Here is a 19,404-nt window from a genome sequence, read left to right on the forward strand (position 1 = left end):
AAAACAGTTTGAGAAACACTGTTGTAAAGGAGTGGGTTTGATTTTAAGGTTAAAGCAAAGACACAGATTTCCCACCTGCCTCCGAGTTTGACTAATTCATACAGACGCCACTACTGAGTTGTGAGTAGGAAAAACAGAGTTAACTGGCAGTTCAGAGATCAAGAAAAAGAACCTTAAGAAATCTGAAGACATCTGTGGGCTAAGGTTTAAAGCAGACCTTTCATATTTAAGAGTTGTTTGGTTTTTCTTTGTCTTGTTTGCTTTTTAAGCCTGATAATTCTTTTACTCTTTTGGTAACCTGACTGCTCTCTGTGTGACCTAGAAAGTAGTAGTGGACATAGGAGACAAACAGAAATACTATTTGAGAAAATAGTATTTCCTCTGAGGCCTTGCATTAGAGTTTGCAGAAGTAAGCTGCAGAGGGCTGGGCATAAATGATGCAGGAAATGCTCATTAATCACGACTTGACTGCCTATTTCTCAAGCAGCTTAGTGACAATATAGTTGGAATTTTCTTTTTCCACCAAAATCCCTCACATTAAGCATCCTGAATGAGACTTTACGGGCATCTCTCCTGTAGATTTACTGCTTTTCCTGCAAGAACATCTTCCTCCTTAAATGCTGGGCAGAGGGAACTTAGGCTGCGAACAGGTGTGCCTGCTTGTCAAGGATCATAGCAAAGACAAAGACTCAAAGGCCAGACGTGCTGCTCTCTGGAAACCATTTCTGTCAGTCTACGCTTCGTGTCAGCATATGAACTTTGAATTTGCATACTGCACCTATTTACTTTAGAAAGAATCGTTCCATTCCTCTCACCCCACTTCTAAAATAAATACATACACAAATAGATACATCACCTTTAATGAAGTAAATAATAAATGGAAAAATACTTGCAACTTCCATAAGAGGAAATAGTTACTATTATTAATATTAATAAAAATTACAAATGTTCAAAAATATGTACTCATGTCACAAATAAAGAAATGCCAAGACCCATAAAATTGTTCTAAATGTCACTCCTCACTAATAATTTAAGATTTAAAAATTAAAATGTATTCATCTACTTATTTCCTCAAAAAATTAAAATAGAATTACTATGCAATCTAGCAATTCCACTTCTCGGAGTATATCCAAAAGAAATGAAAGCAGGGACTTAAACAGATATATGTATACCCATGTTCATAGCAGTGTTATTTACCACAGCCAAAATTTAAAAGCAACCAAGTGTCCCTGGTTGGATGAACGGATAAACAAAATGTGGTAAATGCTTACAACAGACTGCACACATTAAACATGTGTAGTTCTTTGTATATTAACAATACTAAATAAATACATAGGGGACTCATATAAACCAAAAGCCAAAAACCCCAATAATCCAATTAAAAATGAGCAAAGGAATTGAATAGACACTTTCCCAAAGAAGACATACAAATGACCAATAGTTTTATGAAAAAGTGCTTAACATCACTAATCATTAGGGAAATTCAAATCAAAATCCAATGAGATATTGCCTCACACCTGTCAGAATGGTTATCACCAAAAAGACATGAAATAACAAATGCGGGAGAGGATGTGGAAAAAAAGGAACCCCTATACACTGATGGTGGGAATGTAAATTGGTGCAACCAGTATGGAAAACAGTATGGTGGTGTTTCAAAAAAGTTAAAAAAAAATGACCATATGATCCAGCAATTCTACTTTTGAAAATATATCCAAAGGAATCGTAATCACATCTTAAAGAGATATCTGCACCTTGTTCAGTGCAGCATTACTCAGAAGAGCCAAGACACAGAGGCAACCTACCTACATGTCCATCAATGAATGGCTGAATGGCTGAATGAATAAAGAAAATATGGTATATATGTACAATGGAATGTGCTTCAGCCTTAAAAATGAAGGAAATCTTGCCATTTGGGACAAGATGGTTGAATCTGGACAGGGGTACATTATGCTAAGTGAAATAAGCTATACACAGAAGGAAAAATGCTACGTGATACCATCATGAAGATTCTAATATAGTCAAACTCATAGAAGCAGAGAACAGAATGGACTGCCAGGGGCTGGAAGACGGGGTAGGTGGGGAAGTATTAGTTAAAGGGTACAAAGTTTCAGGTATACAAGATGAATAAGTCCTAGAGAGTGATGGTACATCATGGAGGCTACAGTTAACAATACTGTATTGTATACTTAACAATTTTCTAAGAATATGGTTCTCATGTTAAACATTCTTTTTACACACTAAAAATAATAAAGAGAACAGGAGAAAAAAAGAGAAATAAGTCTCCAACTTCAGCTATTAAATCATGAAACGTTAAAAAAAGCACACTAACCTTTTGAGTTTTCTTTTAAATACAGAAAAATTTTAAATCTTTTTCAGCTTGTTTGTTATGTTTTCTATCTAGCAGTGCCCAAAGGTATGGCTAACCTAAAATATAATAGTAATAAACGGAAAAGCAAAGTATATGAGGCAAACAATAAAACCTTGAAAGACATTTCAGAACAGAATTTTTCAGTAAACAGTAGGGTCATCTGCTCTAAGAGAAGAAGCAACGCTAGTACACAAAGGGACAAATGCAGTTTAATAGACACCATCTAGCAATACCTGGTGTGAGAAGACTTACATCTCTGGTTAAAGAATTATGGGATGAGATAAAAACTAAATGTGATTCGTTCATAACAACATCCATAGCCACATTTTATTAGTAACTAGCATTTGTGAAAACCTGAACCTACCTCTACAGTAAACTGAAACATAACCAGATAAGTCATACCTCCCCTGCAGCGCTACACTCCATGCTGTGCGTGTTAATTCCAGCAGATCTGGAATCAAGCTGAGCTGTTTTGCATGACACTGACCACTGATCAAGGCATGAAGCATACTGATTAAGAGTGTTGCTTTGTCAAAGGAAACTACAAACAAGACGACAAAACAACCCTCAGAATGGGAGAAAATATTTGTAAACGAATCAACAGACAAAGGATTAATCTCCAAACTATATAAACAACTCGTGAAGCTCAATATTAAAAAAACAAATAACCCAATCCAAAAATGGGCAGAAGACCTAAACAGACATTCCTCCAAAGAAGACATACAGGGCCAAGAAGCACAGCTACTTGAAAGAAAAGCTACTCAACACCACTAATTATTAGAGAAATGCAAATCAAAACTACAATGAGGTATCACCTCATACCAGTTAGAATGGCCATCATCAGAATATCTACAAACAACAAATGCTGGAGAGGGTGTGGAGAAAAGGGAACCCTCTTGCACTGTTGGTGGGAATGTAAATTGATACAGCCACTATGGAGAACAGTATGGAGGTTCCTTAAAAAACTAAAAATAGAACTACCATACAACCCAGTAATCCCACTACTGGGCATATACCCATAATTCAAAAAGACACATGCACCCCAATGTTCATTGCAGCACTATTTACAATAGCCAGGTCATGGAAGCAACCTAAATGCCCATCAACAGACGAATGGATAAAGAAGATGTGGTACATATATACAATGGAATATTACTCAGCCATAAAAAGGAACGAAATTGGGTCATTTGTAGAGACGTGGATGGATCTAGAGACTGTCGTACAGAGTGAAGTCAGTCAGAAAGAGAAAAACAAATATCATATATTAATGCATACATGTGGAACCCAGAAAAATGGTACAGATGAACCGGTTTACAGGGCAGAAATTGAGACACAGATGTAGAGAACAAACGTACGGACACCAAGGGGGGAAAGCGGCGGCGGGACCGGTGGTGGCGGTGTGATGAATCGGGAGATTGGGATTGACATGTGAACACTAATATGTATAAAATGGATGACTAATAAGAACCTGCTGTACAAAAAAATAAATAAAATAAAATTCAGAACTTCAAAACAACAAAAAAAAGAATAGTGTTGCTTTGTAATCCTGGGTCTGAGGAGTTTCAGGGCTGGGTGCCAGCACTCTTTACGCATAACAGTGAGACTGACAACTTGCATCTGGTCTCAGTGAGACTCCTGGAGGGCTCTGCTGTTGAGGCTGGTCACTTAACAGAAGGATGCCTACATGACCAGGAAAATATAAAAATGTCCAGCTGAGACAGCATTTTGGACCCCCTGGTTCCAAGGTGTTCTCTGCACACATCAGTGGTTCCTGATCTTTTTGAGAACGTCTACTCTGCCAGGGCCTTACAGTAGGGGCAAAGGCAGCTTTCACCTGGGCGCTCCAGATCCCCTGCTGTGAGATAGCCTTTGGCTGTGATGCACAGCCTTATTTAATGCCCTTGCTATACTGAGTATGCATTATCTGTAATGAACTGTGGGTTTGTAAGCATCGTCATTTGGGGTCCTGTGAGTCTTCTTTAGCAATCCAACCCTGTTTAACTACCACCATCATGCAAAATCACACACAGTAACACACTGAAGTTTCTTAATGTAAATTTAAAAGCCTGAAAAATCTTTTACAGTTTCTTCAAATATATAAATCAGAGGTTTAGAAAAATTTATTAGTTATACTTTGGTTCAGAATTCTGTATTACTTACTAGCTATTCCAATAAATAATATGAAGAACCAGATTAAAATTATACTCTATCAAAAAAATGGAAGGAAATTCTGATATGCTATAACGTGGATGAACCTTAAAGACGTTATGCTAAGTGAAATAAGCCAGTCACAAAAAGACAAAGAAGGCTTGATTCTGTTTATATGGGGTAACTAATGTAGTCAAATTCACGGAGACAGAAAGTAGAATGGTGGTTGCTAGGGACTGAGGGGAAGGGGAATGAGGAGTTAGTGTCTCATAGGTATGAAGTTTCAGTTAGGAAGATGAAAAAAGTTCTGTACGTTGACGGTGGTTAGGTTGCAATACAATGTGAATGTCCTTAAGACCTCTGAACTGTATGCTTAAAAATAGTTGAAATGGTAAATTTTATTTTATGTATATTTTACCACAATTTAAAAAATGTTTTCACTTATATTAGCAAAGTGGCTTTTTTTCCGCCAATGATTACACACTGTGAGTTTGCTAACGCATTTAAAAAATTTTTTTAATTGAAGTATAGTTGATTTACAATGTGTCAATGTACTTTTGATAGGACAATAAGTTGGTACAATCTTTTGAGAAAGCAACTTGTTGGTATGTTTCAATGATCCTAAAAATGTATATATATTTCTTTGACCCAATTTTCCCTCCTAGGAGATTATCATGGTTATACTCAAAGACTGTTCTATTAAGAAATGCATTGAAGCATTGTTTGTATTTTTTTTTTTAAAGCAAACAGTCTGAAGTTTCCAAGATTCATTAAGCAAATAATGATGCATTTCTACTATGGGACACTAAACAAGCATTAACATTACTTATGTGAATATTTAAAGGTATAGAAAAAAGTCGCTAGGACATAAATTAGTAAAAATGTCTACATACAATTATGAAACTATAATAAACTCCATTTGTTTTGTTAAAAAGCAGCTGGTTAGCTAGCTAGAAAAAATATTACTATCTACTATTATCTATTGTTACATATGCACATATAGAAAGATTTATAAGAGAATATATTATCCTTTTGTGGCAGGATTATGGTTCATTTTTATTTTCATCTGACAGCTTTTTCCCCCATGTAGTTTCTAAACATTCTGCCCTATATATCTATTCTCTTGCTAATCATAAGCAAGTAATAAGAGTTGTTAAACATACAAAGTATTTTTCCAGGCCATTTTTCCTAGCCTGTGTTTCCTAATCTCTTTCTTTTGTCCAGGTGAGAGCAAAGCAGAGTCAAGGTTTAGTCTGGGATAAACAGAGGCATTGGAAAAAGCTTTCGAGGATACTCTGGACCAACCACTGACTGTTCTTGGCAGAACAGAAATGTGGCTCTTGTAAGATACTCGGCTGGGAAGCAAGATGGTGGAGGGAAACACTACTGCCTGGGGCACTGGAAAACTTCTCTCCCTCTAATTTTATCAGTGACTCAAGAGGGACCCTTGAAAGTCACTTCACAATTTGGGACCTCATGGTTCTCATTATAAAACAAATTTGGGTCTTTTAGGCCTTCAAGCTTAATTGCTTTGCAATTTAATGTTGTGTATTGTTCGGGGTTGATTTGTGTCCAGACTGGGAAAGGATTAAGCCCTGCCTTTTGCAAGCAGTTTGGAATGTTGTTGCTTCTTTTTTCTTAAACATATTTATCTAAAATATTATTATTGTTATATATCATTACATAGATAAAGAACCAAAAATATATACGTGGTCAGACAGAGGAGCAAGTCTGGCCAGCTTTTAGGAAGAGAAACATTAGAGACTGTCATCACGGAAAACGTAACAGAGGAGTGTTTCATGTAAGGAAGGGTCAAAACGTCAAATGCCACTAAAATGTCAAGTAAGGTAAGGATAAAGATCTATCCATTGATCTTGATGACAAGGTAATGAGGCAAGTCAGACTCTTCTATTAATCTATTTAAATTATTTAAAAATAATCCTCACACTTTGTTTAAAATTATGACAGTCAGCCATCTCCTGAGAATTAGGGAACACTTTTTCCCCTTCTGAGTAGGAAGAGTTTTCATGATTTCAGAATCAAAGATTCCTGAGATGTGGCTTCAAGTAAGTACAACATATTTATCAATTAATTCTACAATGGAGAAACCTAGCCAGCACCAGACCAAGTGACAAAAGTTCACATCTCTCATATTACAGGGCTCATGGATATGATGTCCCTGATATGTGACTCTTGACATGATGCACTGAGACGAGCACAGCATCATTTCGGTGTGACTCCTGCTTAAAATGCAAAAATCACGACGGAACAGTAGAAAAAACTGAAGGACCTTCTACAAAGTAATTAGCTTCAACTCAAAAAATATTGAGGTCATGTAAGGCAAGGAAAGACTGAGGAACTCTTACACACTGAGACACCAAAGGATATGACATGACATTTAAATGCAATGCATGATCCTAGTTTATACACCAAGCCTCTGAATTATATTATCGTAATTATTTATAAATCTTGACTAGGAACACATAATTAGTTTCTGATATAAAGAGAAAATAAACTCTCAGCAGCAAATACCCACATTGCTTTTCATATTGAAATTTTGCCCACCCTTCCCTAAAAGATGCATCCTACAGATTCTACCAACGTTATGCTGGTTTATATTGGTTTACCTCCTATAAACATGTAGTTTGGGAAGAGTGCGCTGTTTTAAAAGGCTTTGATTATTATGTAATCATGGGAATTAAGATTTTGGGAGTCCTTTTCCCCCTTTATTTATATACTGGGGACAGAAACCGATTTTAAAAATGATTAAAGTCCATTGGAAGAAATATAATAGTAGTGTTATTATTAACAGCGATAATAGCGACTATTGACTTGCTTAATATAAACTAGACACTGTACAAAGTACTTTGTATACATCATCTTATACAGTTTTCAAAATTCCATCAGTTAGTTATTAGGCCCTAGATTTATATATGAAGATTATAAACTCAGAGTGGCTGAATGATTCTTAAAATCACAAAACTATTAAGGTGACAGAGCTGAGACTGAACTCCAGCCCTTCTGTTACAGATGAATCAGGGGAAGGCCATGGAACTGACACCATGCTCTGTTCCCTGAGCATCAACATCATTGAAGGCCCCTCTGTAGCTCCTCATATATTAGCACTTGCCATAAAAATCCAAATTCTGATGGTAGCGCAAAGAATGGCCAAGCAAACCATCATCTCTTCCTTCTATTAAACTTGTTTGGCTGCACTCACCCTTGCCTTTCCCATTGTCTCTCTGCTTATGTAGTTTACGGAACTATTTCAGACTATACTTCATTGCTAAGAAAGATCTGAACGACTCCACTGGTGCTGGATAGTAAGAAGCACAGTGAGAACAAAAGGTAAGATTCCGAGCACATTTCTGTCCTGATGTTTCTAGACGGTAAAACCACAACATGACATTTATGAATCTCATCTCACACTGAATTTTACTCTCATATAGAGGAGGGAGGAAGAGGTGATCTAAAAGTCAAGAACAGGACTCTAAATAAGATGCCAGTGTCAGCAATTTGGGCAGAGATGTAATTGGCACTGCTGCCTCCTAATTCATGGCCAAGCAGCCAGACACTGAGAACCCTCGAGGAGGCCACCAAACTGAGAAAGCAAGCTAAGGCTGATGAACGGTCTAGTAGAATAACGGCAAATAATCTGCTTGGCTTTTTGCTGAGTGAGCCAATGGAGACGTATTCTGTCATCACAGTAGTTTGCAGCTGTAATGTGGATATCTTCACAGTTTTCTGTACCCCTAGAAATATCCTTGTACTTTTTGGACACCTTTGCGGTGGGGCGTGTCAAGGGAGAAGAGGGGATCTAGATGTCATTCCCAAGGATGACTTATGCTTAAAAGTTTTATTTCCAATGCTAGGTTTCTCTAACATAAATCATACTGTTCTGGGGAGAGAACTAGTTATATACTCTTTTCAAATATGTTTTCCCAACTAATGATCTTACGTGGCTTAAAGTTATACTGACAGAAAAACAACTGCAGTTGCTTTTAAACTAATGATGCAATTCATGGATAATTTCCTCTAAATACCTCAGAGATGTGAATGAACGAATCATATATCATTGCAGGAAGCAATTTCTGTCAATGGATTCTACCTGATGGAACCTCAATGCATATCAGATTGGGTAAAAACTTTCAATTGAAATAAGATTCTGAAACTGGCTCTGGAGCAAAACCCAAAACCTGAGGGGAAACAGCTGTGAATATATTTAGAACTTTCCACTTTCCAGGAGCTCTTGTGTTACCAACATCTATTTTCTGTGCACAGCAACATATTTTGTGAAGGAATCTAATGACATAGGTGGCTTCAGCAATTCTTTCCAAGTTGAAAGAATGTGGGTTGGCTTTCTTACTGGGTCACCATCCTGCAATGTCTTAACTATATTCCCCCAGAGGTTTCTTTCTTTCTGATCTATGTATGTCACAGACATACGCATGTTCATCAGGAAACTAAGGCACCTTGACAAACCCAACAGCAGCTCCTGGGAAGTTGTAATCAGAAGTGATGCCTCCCAGGCCTAGAAAGGTTTAAAAATAATGTAATACCTTTTGCTTTTTGCTTCTAGTTCTATCATGCTAATACTCTTGGGTGTGTGTGTGTGTGTGTGTGTGTGTGTGTGCGCGAGAGAGAGAGAGAGAGAGAGAGAGAGAGAGAGAGAGAGAGAGAGAGAGAGAGAGAGAGAGAGAGAGAGAGGACTTTTTCTGCCAACCTGGGGCAGATCTTCAGGGGAAATCCTATTCATCTTTGTTTGCCCAAGTGTTCCTTGTGCTTTTCTTGTTTCTAGGTCTCTTCTAGGAGAGGAATAACCAAAAAACCTTTTGTGAGTATCTTGCTACTCAAGGAATACAAATGAATTACGCAAAATCAAGCACCTAATCTACATGGATTGGGCTCTAGTACAAGTCTTCTAATGCTCCCTAATGTAGTGGCTATGGAATTGTACGTGGCCTCATGCTGCTGTCATCATCACAGTTACTCTGTCCCTCCAAAGAGACCACAGGCACCTTATGGACACAGAGGTGCTTCAGGGTCACCCCGTCCCCTACACAGCGTTGAGTACACTAATGGTTTATGTTTGATGCCCTGCAGAATGGCTTTGTTCAATACAGGCTTATGACAGATGAAAGGGGTTACAGATGACATAGTAACTTTTAATTCTCTGATTCAGGTTTTGGGGAGATTTGGAACATAGACTCAGCCTGTAACATGGAACCATAGCTTATGGTGAGAAATCATAAAATCTGGGCTCTGGTCTCTTCTCTGACACTTAACTGGTTAGACGCTCTTTGATGACCTCATCGACTGAGAGGGGGACAATGCCTGTTCAAACGCCCCAATTGGCTGTTGTAAGGATGTAAGAGATGAGGATGTAAACACTGTTCAGTGTCACACAAATGCCTAAGCATCACTGTTGACATGATGCTGTGTTTTCTGGGGCTCCAGAAAACCACAGGGAATAATTACATGGTACAGGAAAGCAAAGAAAAGAGACAGTAAAGGTAGGAGGCAGTGAAAGGATTGATGGGCACCTGCTTTTCCATAAATCTGTAAGGAGATTTTTTTAAAAAAGGCCTTGAAATAACCAAAATCCTTCTACAAATACCTGTTTGTCAACTACTATAATTCAGGCACTTTCACATGTTCCATCAATCAGGATAATAAAGATAAGATCCACCATTTACTAAAAGCTCATTATGTACCAGTGCCCCACAGCAAGAAATGTATTAGGTGTAATCACCACTGAGTAAGGTTGGTATTGTTATTCCCATTTTACAAATGATGAAATTAAGGCTCAAAGAAGTTAAGTAACTGTCCTATGGCCATCCAGCTAATGAGGGATAAAAAGAGCAAAAGTCACAAGGGACCAGCACCTGCCTCTGTTACATCTTGGCTGTCGTCCTGTTCTGGTGGCTTTATGTTCTATGTGACCAGGGGTCATTTCCACATTGCACCGTTTGGTTCTTTACAGCATGTGGCGCTATGGGTATCAGTTCAGAGGCCCTGCTGGTGCAGCTGATGGTGTGTCAGATCAGGGCAGGGTTTGACCCTGGAGCTAGTTCTCTGAAAGACACATGGCTTGTGATGGTGCTAACCCTGGTAAAAATAGGAAGTTCAAGATCAACATCACATTTCATCCAATTCCCAGAGACTGTAAACCACAGATGGCAAGGTGACTGGGTCCAGGAGAACCAAGAGAAACACAGGCGGATCTTAGCAATCCAAACAGGAGAATCTGAAATCTGGAGATCAGTGCATTGGGAAAATAAGTACGGCTTGGTCAACAGGGGGCACTCAAGCTAAATCCAGAGCCATCTTGAGAGGCTGCTGAACCAGCCCTATGATTACTTCTTGCTGGGTAGAATGAGGCAGTCAGGGGCATCTAGGTGACCGCCTATCCCTGACTGGGACAAAGCTGGACCCACAAAAGGCCCTCACACGGAGAAGAAGTCGAGTTAGGTACACAGGTGGCAGGCATTTCTATGACTGCGTGGGGGTCTCTTGGACTCCAGAGAGTTTTATACTCCAGAGCAATTCAGACATCAGTACCAGTGCTCAGGCCTAAAGGAACCAATGGAAGGATAAATGAAAGACTTGTTTCCAATGTGAGTGATGGGATGCCAGGGCTTTTATGGTGACACCAAAGATTGCCTATAGACATATGGTCCAGGCCCAGGAAAGATCTTTTATCTTCTTTCCTCCTATCGTTAAAAATAAACAAATGAACAAACCAACCCAAGCTGCACTCCAGTGATTCATCCCACCTTACATTTCAAGGGAAGTTAAAGCCCTTGCTTTTGTATTCTGTGCTTGATACGTTTCATGTTTCTTGCACTCACTGCTCTGATTTCTTTGCAGAACAGATGTCACCTTGACAGAGGATAGACATCATCTTTATAAAGTATTTCTGAACAAGGGAGACTCACGGCTAATGACTCCTGCATACAGCAGCCAGCTATGCCCCCTCCCATCCTGCTCAGAAGGGAAAACACCAATCCTCATTTTTTATGGCCGCTGGCTGCCCATGAATGAAAGGCCAACTGATTTCAGAATCATCCCTAAACTTCAAACCCAAATGAAAGTTTGAGAGCCACTGCCTCTGTGAACTACTGTCAATGACTTAGCACTGCTATGTACGCTGAGGGGAAATTGGAAGCTCTGTGCTGGGGGAATAAGGGGAGCCAGTTTCCTGCTCCAGCTCTTTCACAAACTGTGGGATGTTGCTGTTTAACCCATCTGGGTTTCTGTGTCCTCATCTGCACGATGTGAGACTTAGAGTTAATCCTCCTGCAAGAGGCTGTAAAGCTATAAAGTATAAATTAACACACATGTGCATATTTTCAAAGCATTCAGAATCACAGATGTTGAAAATATTAGTAATGTTTAGCCACCATTTTTTTGTTCCAGATGTCTAAGAGGTATTTAATGAAGGAGTCATATTTTTTCTACCATAAACTACTTCTGGGCTTTCCTTATGCCATTTAATGACAATGGACATCTTTGGAATTATGACTCAATATGTATGTATATCATTCCTTATTTAGTTTACTGGTATTACTGTCACCAGCATCACACAGGTTGTAAGAAAAAAACACTGCAGGTTATTTTTCTTTCCTTGGAATTGACAGAACACTGCCCCATCTTCCCGCCTTGCTCGGTTTCTGGTATCGTGTAATGTCTGGTACATCCCCCACCCAGTTCCCCACAAATGGTTGTAACATGGACAATGCATTCCTTGGTTCTTTTGTGAGCGAGAGCACAGAAGAGGGCTGTAGTCTGAACCAATATGTTCTGATATTAAGTAGTCTTGGGGAAAAATAGCTTCAAACTGCTCTTCAAACACAAGGCATTAGAATGACTGATGAATGTACCCCTATCATTGTTACACTTCTACGCCAAGAATCATGACACTTATGTTGAAAGAAAAGCACAACACAGCACAAATCACCCTTTGTGCAGAATTTGTTTGAAACAGCTCAGGCGCCTGAGTGGGACCACTTGCCAGGATGATGGCTATCACTGCATCCTGGGAAGAAGAGCCAGGAGTCCAATGTGAGCTTTGTGTCCTGTGACCATGGAGCTAGGTTTGCTTTCCTCCCATGATCACCCTCATCTTTAGCCACATGCCTGGGAGGCAGGTTCTGTGTGTACTTTTGGCCCAAGCTGTATCTTCCTTTTCGACTCAGACTCCTTCACTGTAAAAGGAAGGAGTCTCACACTGTGGTCTAAGTTTCTCTGTGTGTCTCTTTATCCTGACGAGACCTTTGAGGTCAGTGACTATCCTTTTTACTTTTCTCATTTTCCTCTTTGACTTTAAAGGGGTGCCTGGCACAAAGTAGATGCTCATAAATACATACTGAATGAATGAACATACGGATGGAAGGATGAGTGAGTAAATCTTACTCTTATTTTTTCAATTAAAATTTTTAAAAACTGCATAAAAGATTGGATATACAAAAAAGTATAAAGACTAATACGATGAACTGTATTATCATAGTGATTCACCTATGAATGTCTCATGCTTCTACCTATTCGAATCTTCCCCTCATCCCCCATCTCTTCTCAGGGAGGTTACTGAACTTGTTCATCATTCCTGTTTTTACTCTTTATATCTTTAATACATATATATGGATGCCTAACAAAAAACTACAGTATTTTTTTGTCTGCTTTGAAAATTTATAAAATATTGTCATACTGTATTCTTCTGAAACTTGCATTTATAATCAAAAGTATATTCGTGAGACAAATGCATGTTGATACATATCCTTCTGGTCCAGGCATCTTCTCTGTTGTGCAAATGTATCATAAGTTAGGTATCCATTCTCGTGTTGATGGAATTACAAACAATGCTGCTAGCAACAACCTTACCCGTGTGCTGTGGGCACCTGTGGGCAGGATTCTATACTGCACAAGCCGAGGAGAGGAACTGCTGGGTCACAAGGGATGCATATCCTCAACTTTACCAGGACTGCTGGATAATGATCCAAAGCAGTTGTACCAATTTACATTCTCATAAATCCGCATTTATAAGACATCAGTTTTCTAACACTAATGCTTGTCTTTTTAGGCTCTGACTTCTGCTGGAGAATATGCTTTGTTGCCAAGCCTGCCTGAGGGCCACCTCTGAAACAGGCTGATTCAAGGGCTGGTATTCTGTCCCACAGTGGTCAGAGTGATTCCCATTCCTCTGCTGTTGTTTCATAAGCTGAAGCCGCTGTGCTGTCTCAGTGTCTGAAGTATCGGAGTTCCTTCCTCCTAACCCTCAACTGTGTACACCCTATATTCATTGGAAACTCAGGTTACATGAAAATAAAAGGTTGCTTTTAATGGTAAAGAAAAGGTTACCTTCATCTAAATGTGATCTGTGTTCACAGAACTGATGGCCATCCCTTTTCCACACTCCTGGCGTCCCCAAGTCCTGACACCCTTTAAGTCTCATTACATTGCGTTGTGGGATCATAGAACCATAGGGTAACAATGTTGCTGCTGGAATTCCGTGGTTTTGGTAACAGTAGGTTTCACCTTAATGCCTCCTACTTCAACTTATTAAATATAATGCTTCAGAACAGGGGGTGTTAAAACAAATCAGACTATGTAGTATTCAGATCATATTTCAAAAGGAAAATCTGTGATAGGTGACCATGTAAATGATGATTTGCTGTCCAAACTATCCTATCATGATTTGGAGCCGAGGTTTTTTTTTTTCCTTTCTAATAGTCACTTATCTCTTCAAATGAGAAGAAGACTCATAGGGGGTTTAAACACTTTAAAAAACATTTTTCTATGTTTATACTTGACCTTTTCTTCCAATTAGGATTTAAAGTGCCTAGTGTATTTTTTGGTTTGTTGGTTTCTAATGTAAGCTTTCTTCTTGAAGAATAAAGTACATATAGAAAGTACACCAAGAGTAAGCTTACAGACTGATGATGTTTCACGAAGTAAACGCTTTCTTGGAACAGCAGTCAGGTCAAGATTACCAGAACCTCAAACCTCCCCCCCTCATGCTCTCTTTCAGTCATTACACCTCCTACTCCCAGGGTAATCACTATTCATTTATTTTTTTTCTCCAATAGACGTAACATATCCCCTAAACCAAACTGCTCCGTTTACCGATGAGTTCAGCGAGAGCCAGAGAGATAAAATGACTCACCCGAGGTCACACAAAGAGGAAGTGAAGAACTGGGGCTGGAACTCTTGGCCCGATCCACTATCCATTCTGTCATGATTCACTCTGACTGTTCTTATTTTCTCTTTTACTGAAATGTGGCAAGAAATACTGGGACCCACGTTCTCTGTGCACTGCAGAGGCTGTAGGTCCTCTACCCACATTGTGTTCCCTCCTCTACTAGCATCTTTCTACTCCTAAGGCTTTTTGCTTTTCAGCAAAAATAAACAAACGGGACTTAATCGAACTTATAAGCTTTTGCGCAGCAAAGGAAACCATAAACAAAACGAAAAGATAACCTACAGACTAGAAGAAAACATTTGCAAATGATGCAATGGACAGGAAAAGGGCTTAATTTCCAAGATATACAAACGGCTCCTACAATTTAATAACAAGAAACTAAACAACCCAATAGAAAAATGGGCAGAAGACCTAAACAGACATTTTTCCAAAGAAGACATACAGATGGACAATAGGCACATGAAAAGATGTTCATCATTGCTGATTATTAGAGAAATGCAAACCAAAACCACAATGTACCACCTCACACCTGTCAGAATGGCCATTAAAAAGTCTACAAATAATAAATGCTGGAGAGGGTGTGGAGAAAAGGGAACCTTCTTATGCTGTTGGTGGGCATGTAAATTGGTACAGCCACTATGGAAAACAGTATGGAGGTTCCTCAAAAAACCAAAGATAGAGTTACCATATGATCCTGCAATCCCACTCCTGAGCATATATCCAGACAAAACTATAATTTGAAAAGATACATGCACCTCTATGTTCATAGCAACACTATTTACAATAGCCAAGACATGGAAACAACCTAAATGTCCATCGACAGAGGAATGGATAAAGAAGGTGTGAGATATATATATATATATATATATATATATATATACACACACACACACACACACACACACAATGGAATATTACTCAGCCATTAAAAAGAATTAAATAATGCCATTTGTAGCAACATGGATGGACCTAGAGATTATCATACTAAGCGAAGTCAGGAAGAGAAAGACAAATACCATATGATATCACTTATATGTGGAATCCAAAATATGACACAAATGAACATATCTACAGAACAAAAACAGACTCACAGATATAGAAAACAGACTTGTGGTTGCCAAGGGGGAGGGTGTCTGGGGGAGGGAAGTATTGGGAGTTTGGGATTAGCAGATGCAAACTATTTTACATAGGATGGATAAACAACAAGGTCCTATTGTATAGCACAGGGAAATATATTCAATATCCTATAATAAACAATAATGGAAAAGAATATGAAAAAGAACATATATCTATAACTGAGTCACTTCACTATACAGCAGAAAGTGAACACAACATTGTAAATCAACTATAATTCAATAAAATTTTTTTAAAAGACTTTTTGTTTCTCACACAAGGGGAGTGGACCCTTGTACACATGTGTAAGTTTCAGGACTCTATGAATGAAGGTAGGATTTGAAAAACAATGCAAGTAGTGTTTACTAGCCAGCACTCTTCTGATAGAAACAACCAATTATTCAGCGTATTAGCTACCTTTGTCCTCTTTCTAAGGGAGAAAGCAATGACAACAGACAGGTTCACATCAGTAATGTAACCCAACACTTAAAAACTGGTGACCTTCAACACACACTAATTTCTACATCCAAACTGAAAGCCCTTTTCATCACAACACTCCCTGAACATTCTGATTAACTGAGGTTTCTGAGTGGTGTGGAGCAGCAGATAAACTGTGAAATGTGCAGACAGATATTCAGTCTTATTCCCGGTTTGCCTGTGTACGAGCAGTGTGGCCTTGGCCAAGTCACCTTGGCTCTCTAAGCCTGTTTCTCTTTTGTAAAACAGAGAATAAGATTACCATAGCGTTTGTGATAATGTATACAAATCATTTAGCACAGTGTCTGGCACCCAAAGAGCTCTTAACAGATGGTAACTGACTCCTACTCTAATCTTAACTAGGGGTCAGCATTCTCCATTTTAGCATCTTTCTCGCTGATGACAGTATTATTTGGTGTTGGGTTGACAATAATGGTCCTTCAAAAGTGTATGGCAAGGACTTACCAGGTGGCGCAGTGGTTAAGAACCCGCCTGCAGGGGTTCAGAGGTTCGAGCCCTGGTCTGGGAAGATCCCACATGCCGCGGAGCAACTAAGCCCGTGCGCCACAACTACTAAGCCTGCGCTCTAGAGCTGGCGAGCCACAACTACTGAGCCTGTGTGCCACAACTACTGAAGCCTAAGTGCCTAGATCCTGTGCTCCACAACAAGAGAAGCCACTGCAATGAGAAGCCCGCTCACTGCAACGAGCACAACTGAAGTCCACGCGCAGCTACAAAGACCCAACGCAGCCAAAAAATAAATACATAAATAAAATTTATAAAAATAAAAAATTATATGGCAAGGACCATTTCTCATATTCAGGAGAAGGCTCAGCTGAACTTTCACATAAAGAAGAAAGATTATGTGTGGCTTCCTAAGAAGGTTCTGCACTCAATTCCAATTGGAATTCTCTGAACACCAGGTGGGTGTCCTACAGTCCAACTCAATTCTGACACTGTCTACCAGAAGATAGTAACAGATTCCACAATTTGAAGATTCAGTCCTATAAGACTGCTCTCCGACCCTACCCCATTTCAGATGCCAATCCCATATGAAGATAATTACCAGATAAAATAATAAATATGATAAAGGGAGAACAGAGGATGGTGCCTAATGTAATTTGGGGAGTGGGAGACTGAAGAGGTGGTTGTGGGAGACTTTTCAGAAAAAAATGATATAAATCTGAGGCTTGAGGATAAGTAAGAGTAAGGCAAGAGAAAGTGGATGCGATATGTAAATAAACAAGGTGAAGGCAGGAAGGGAGAAGAGAAAAAGGGAGAGAGAAGGAGAAAGAGAGAAAGACAGAGAGAGAGGGAGGGAGAGAAGGAGAGAGAGATCTTGAGGTGGCATAGGAGGGGGGGGGGGAGAGAGACAGAGAGAGAGACAGAGAGACAGAGAGACAGAGAGACAGAGACAGAGACAGAGACAGAGAGAGGCAGAGAGAGAGAGAGAGAGAGAGAGAGAGAGAGAGAGAGAGAGAGAGAGAGAGAGAGAGAGAGAGAGGGAGAGGGAGAGAGAGAGGCAGAATCTCTACCCAGGGCTTTTCTCTTGTATCCTAATTAGTCTGGGGGAGGTAGGAGGGTATCCCAAGGGGACATAGGGGTTTGAAGATTATTTGCAAATCTTCTAAAGAATGTCAAGCCTGTTCCTACTAGGGAAGATAGCCCTGGGTCTGACTCTGCCTGAGCCATAAGAAAGAAAAATTCTAGAGTGGTGAGGAGTGTCAAGCTAAGCCTGAAGACTGTCCACAGGACCAAAAATCACGTCGAATTTTAATGCATGATTTAGGAGACAGAATGGGTCCCCAGAAATTTGCGGAGTCGACCAGTTAACCAAGTGGACCTTTGGTTACCTGTACCAGAGTGTGAACTAAGAATGCCGCCTGCCACATCAGTAAACAAAGGATGTGGCAGCTATCAAGCCACCACATTACAGCCGCCCTGAAGGGGAGCCCTGAGGGAACTCAGGATGGAAACGGAATGCTTGCCATCAAACAGCCAACTGATGCAGCCACTCCCAACAGTGCACCCTGAGGAGACTCAGGATGTGAAAACACAGGCTACTGCCCCCAGATAGCTGAGGTGCATATCAAAGGAATGATTTCAATGAGTCCAGACTTTGCAGTTTCCCATTCATAGAAAAGCACTAATTTCATTAATTTGAGATGTCTGGTTTTCTTTAATTAGCAGTAATCTTCCGATGTTCCGACTACCTGGTCTTTGTTGCAAAAACTCCTATATATCCTGGCCCGCCCCTTGCCTCTTCAGAGCAGTCCCTCAGAGGGATCTGAGAGTCCTGTCTCCTCAGAATGTCCACTGAATAAAACATAGCTCTCAACTTTTAGGTTGCGCATTTTTTTTTTTTCAGTCTACAAGAGTTGCTACCTAATTAGTGCCCAGGGCACTGTTCATAAGGTGCCCTGGAAAGCCCAGGTCCCAATTCATGATTCCAACATGTCCTCCAGCAAAGCTCTCATTACCCATGGAAGCCAGTTGTGGGAGAATAGAGTATTTGATAATCACACTTTCACTGAATCAGTAGTGGCTGACTAAAACATCCTATACCTGTCTAGCGAGTTAGCTACAAAACATACATTTCAGGTGTTGCCCTAGAGAGGCAGAGGGAAATCTTTCAGCGGGGGTGGGTGGGGATTTGCCACACAGGCACTTACTTCAACTCCCAGCCACTGGGACTGAAAATGAGCCTCTTGTTTAAAGACACCTATTCTTTAATGATCATCCATTGGTACACAGATATGCACGTGCACACGCAGTGCACTTAAGTGAAAACACACACACATGTGCACACGCACATACGCCCTCCACAGGAAACCAGGGCCTCACTCACAGATGCTCATTAATCCTTCTCATTTCATAGTGACAAATTCTCTCGATTTCTGTCAGGGAGATCAGGCCTAAAGTTACATACTTGAGCTTTTCAGCACAATTTGTTTTCTTTCCAACCCTTAGATAATTATTTGAAAGAAAATTATAACACACATTAGGTAAATAATTGATTTTCTAGGCAAATTTCAGACCTGAAGCATTTTTTTGAAGCATTTTTAAATTGGGAAGTTTAAGAAAGTAACTGTGGTATTAG

This window comes from Delphinus delphis, chromosome 16 (genome assembly GCF_949987515.2).
Source record: "Delphinus delphis chromosome 16, mDelDel1.2, whole genome shotgun sequence".
NCBI classification, from domain to species: domain Eukaryota; kingdom Metazoa; phylum Chordata; class Mammalia; order Artiodactyla; family Delphinidae; genus Delphinus; species Delphinus delphis.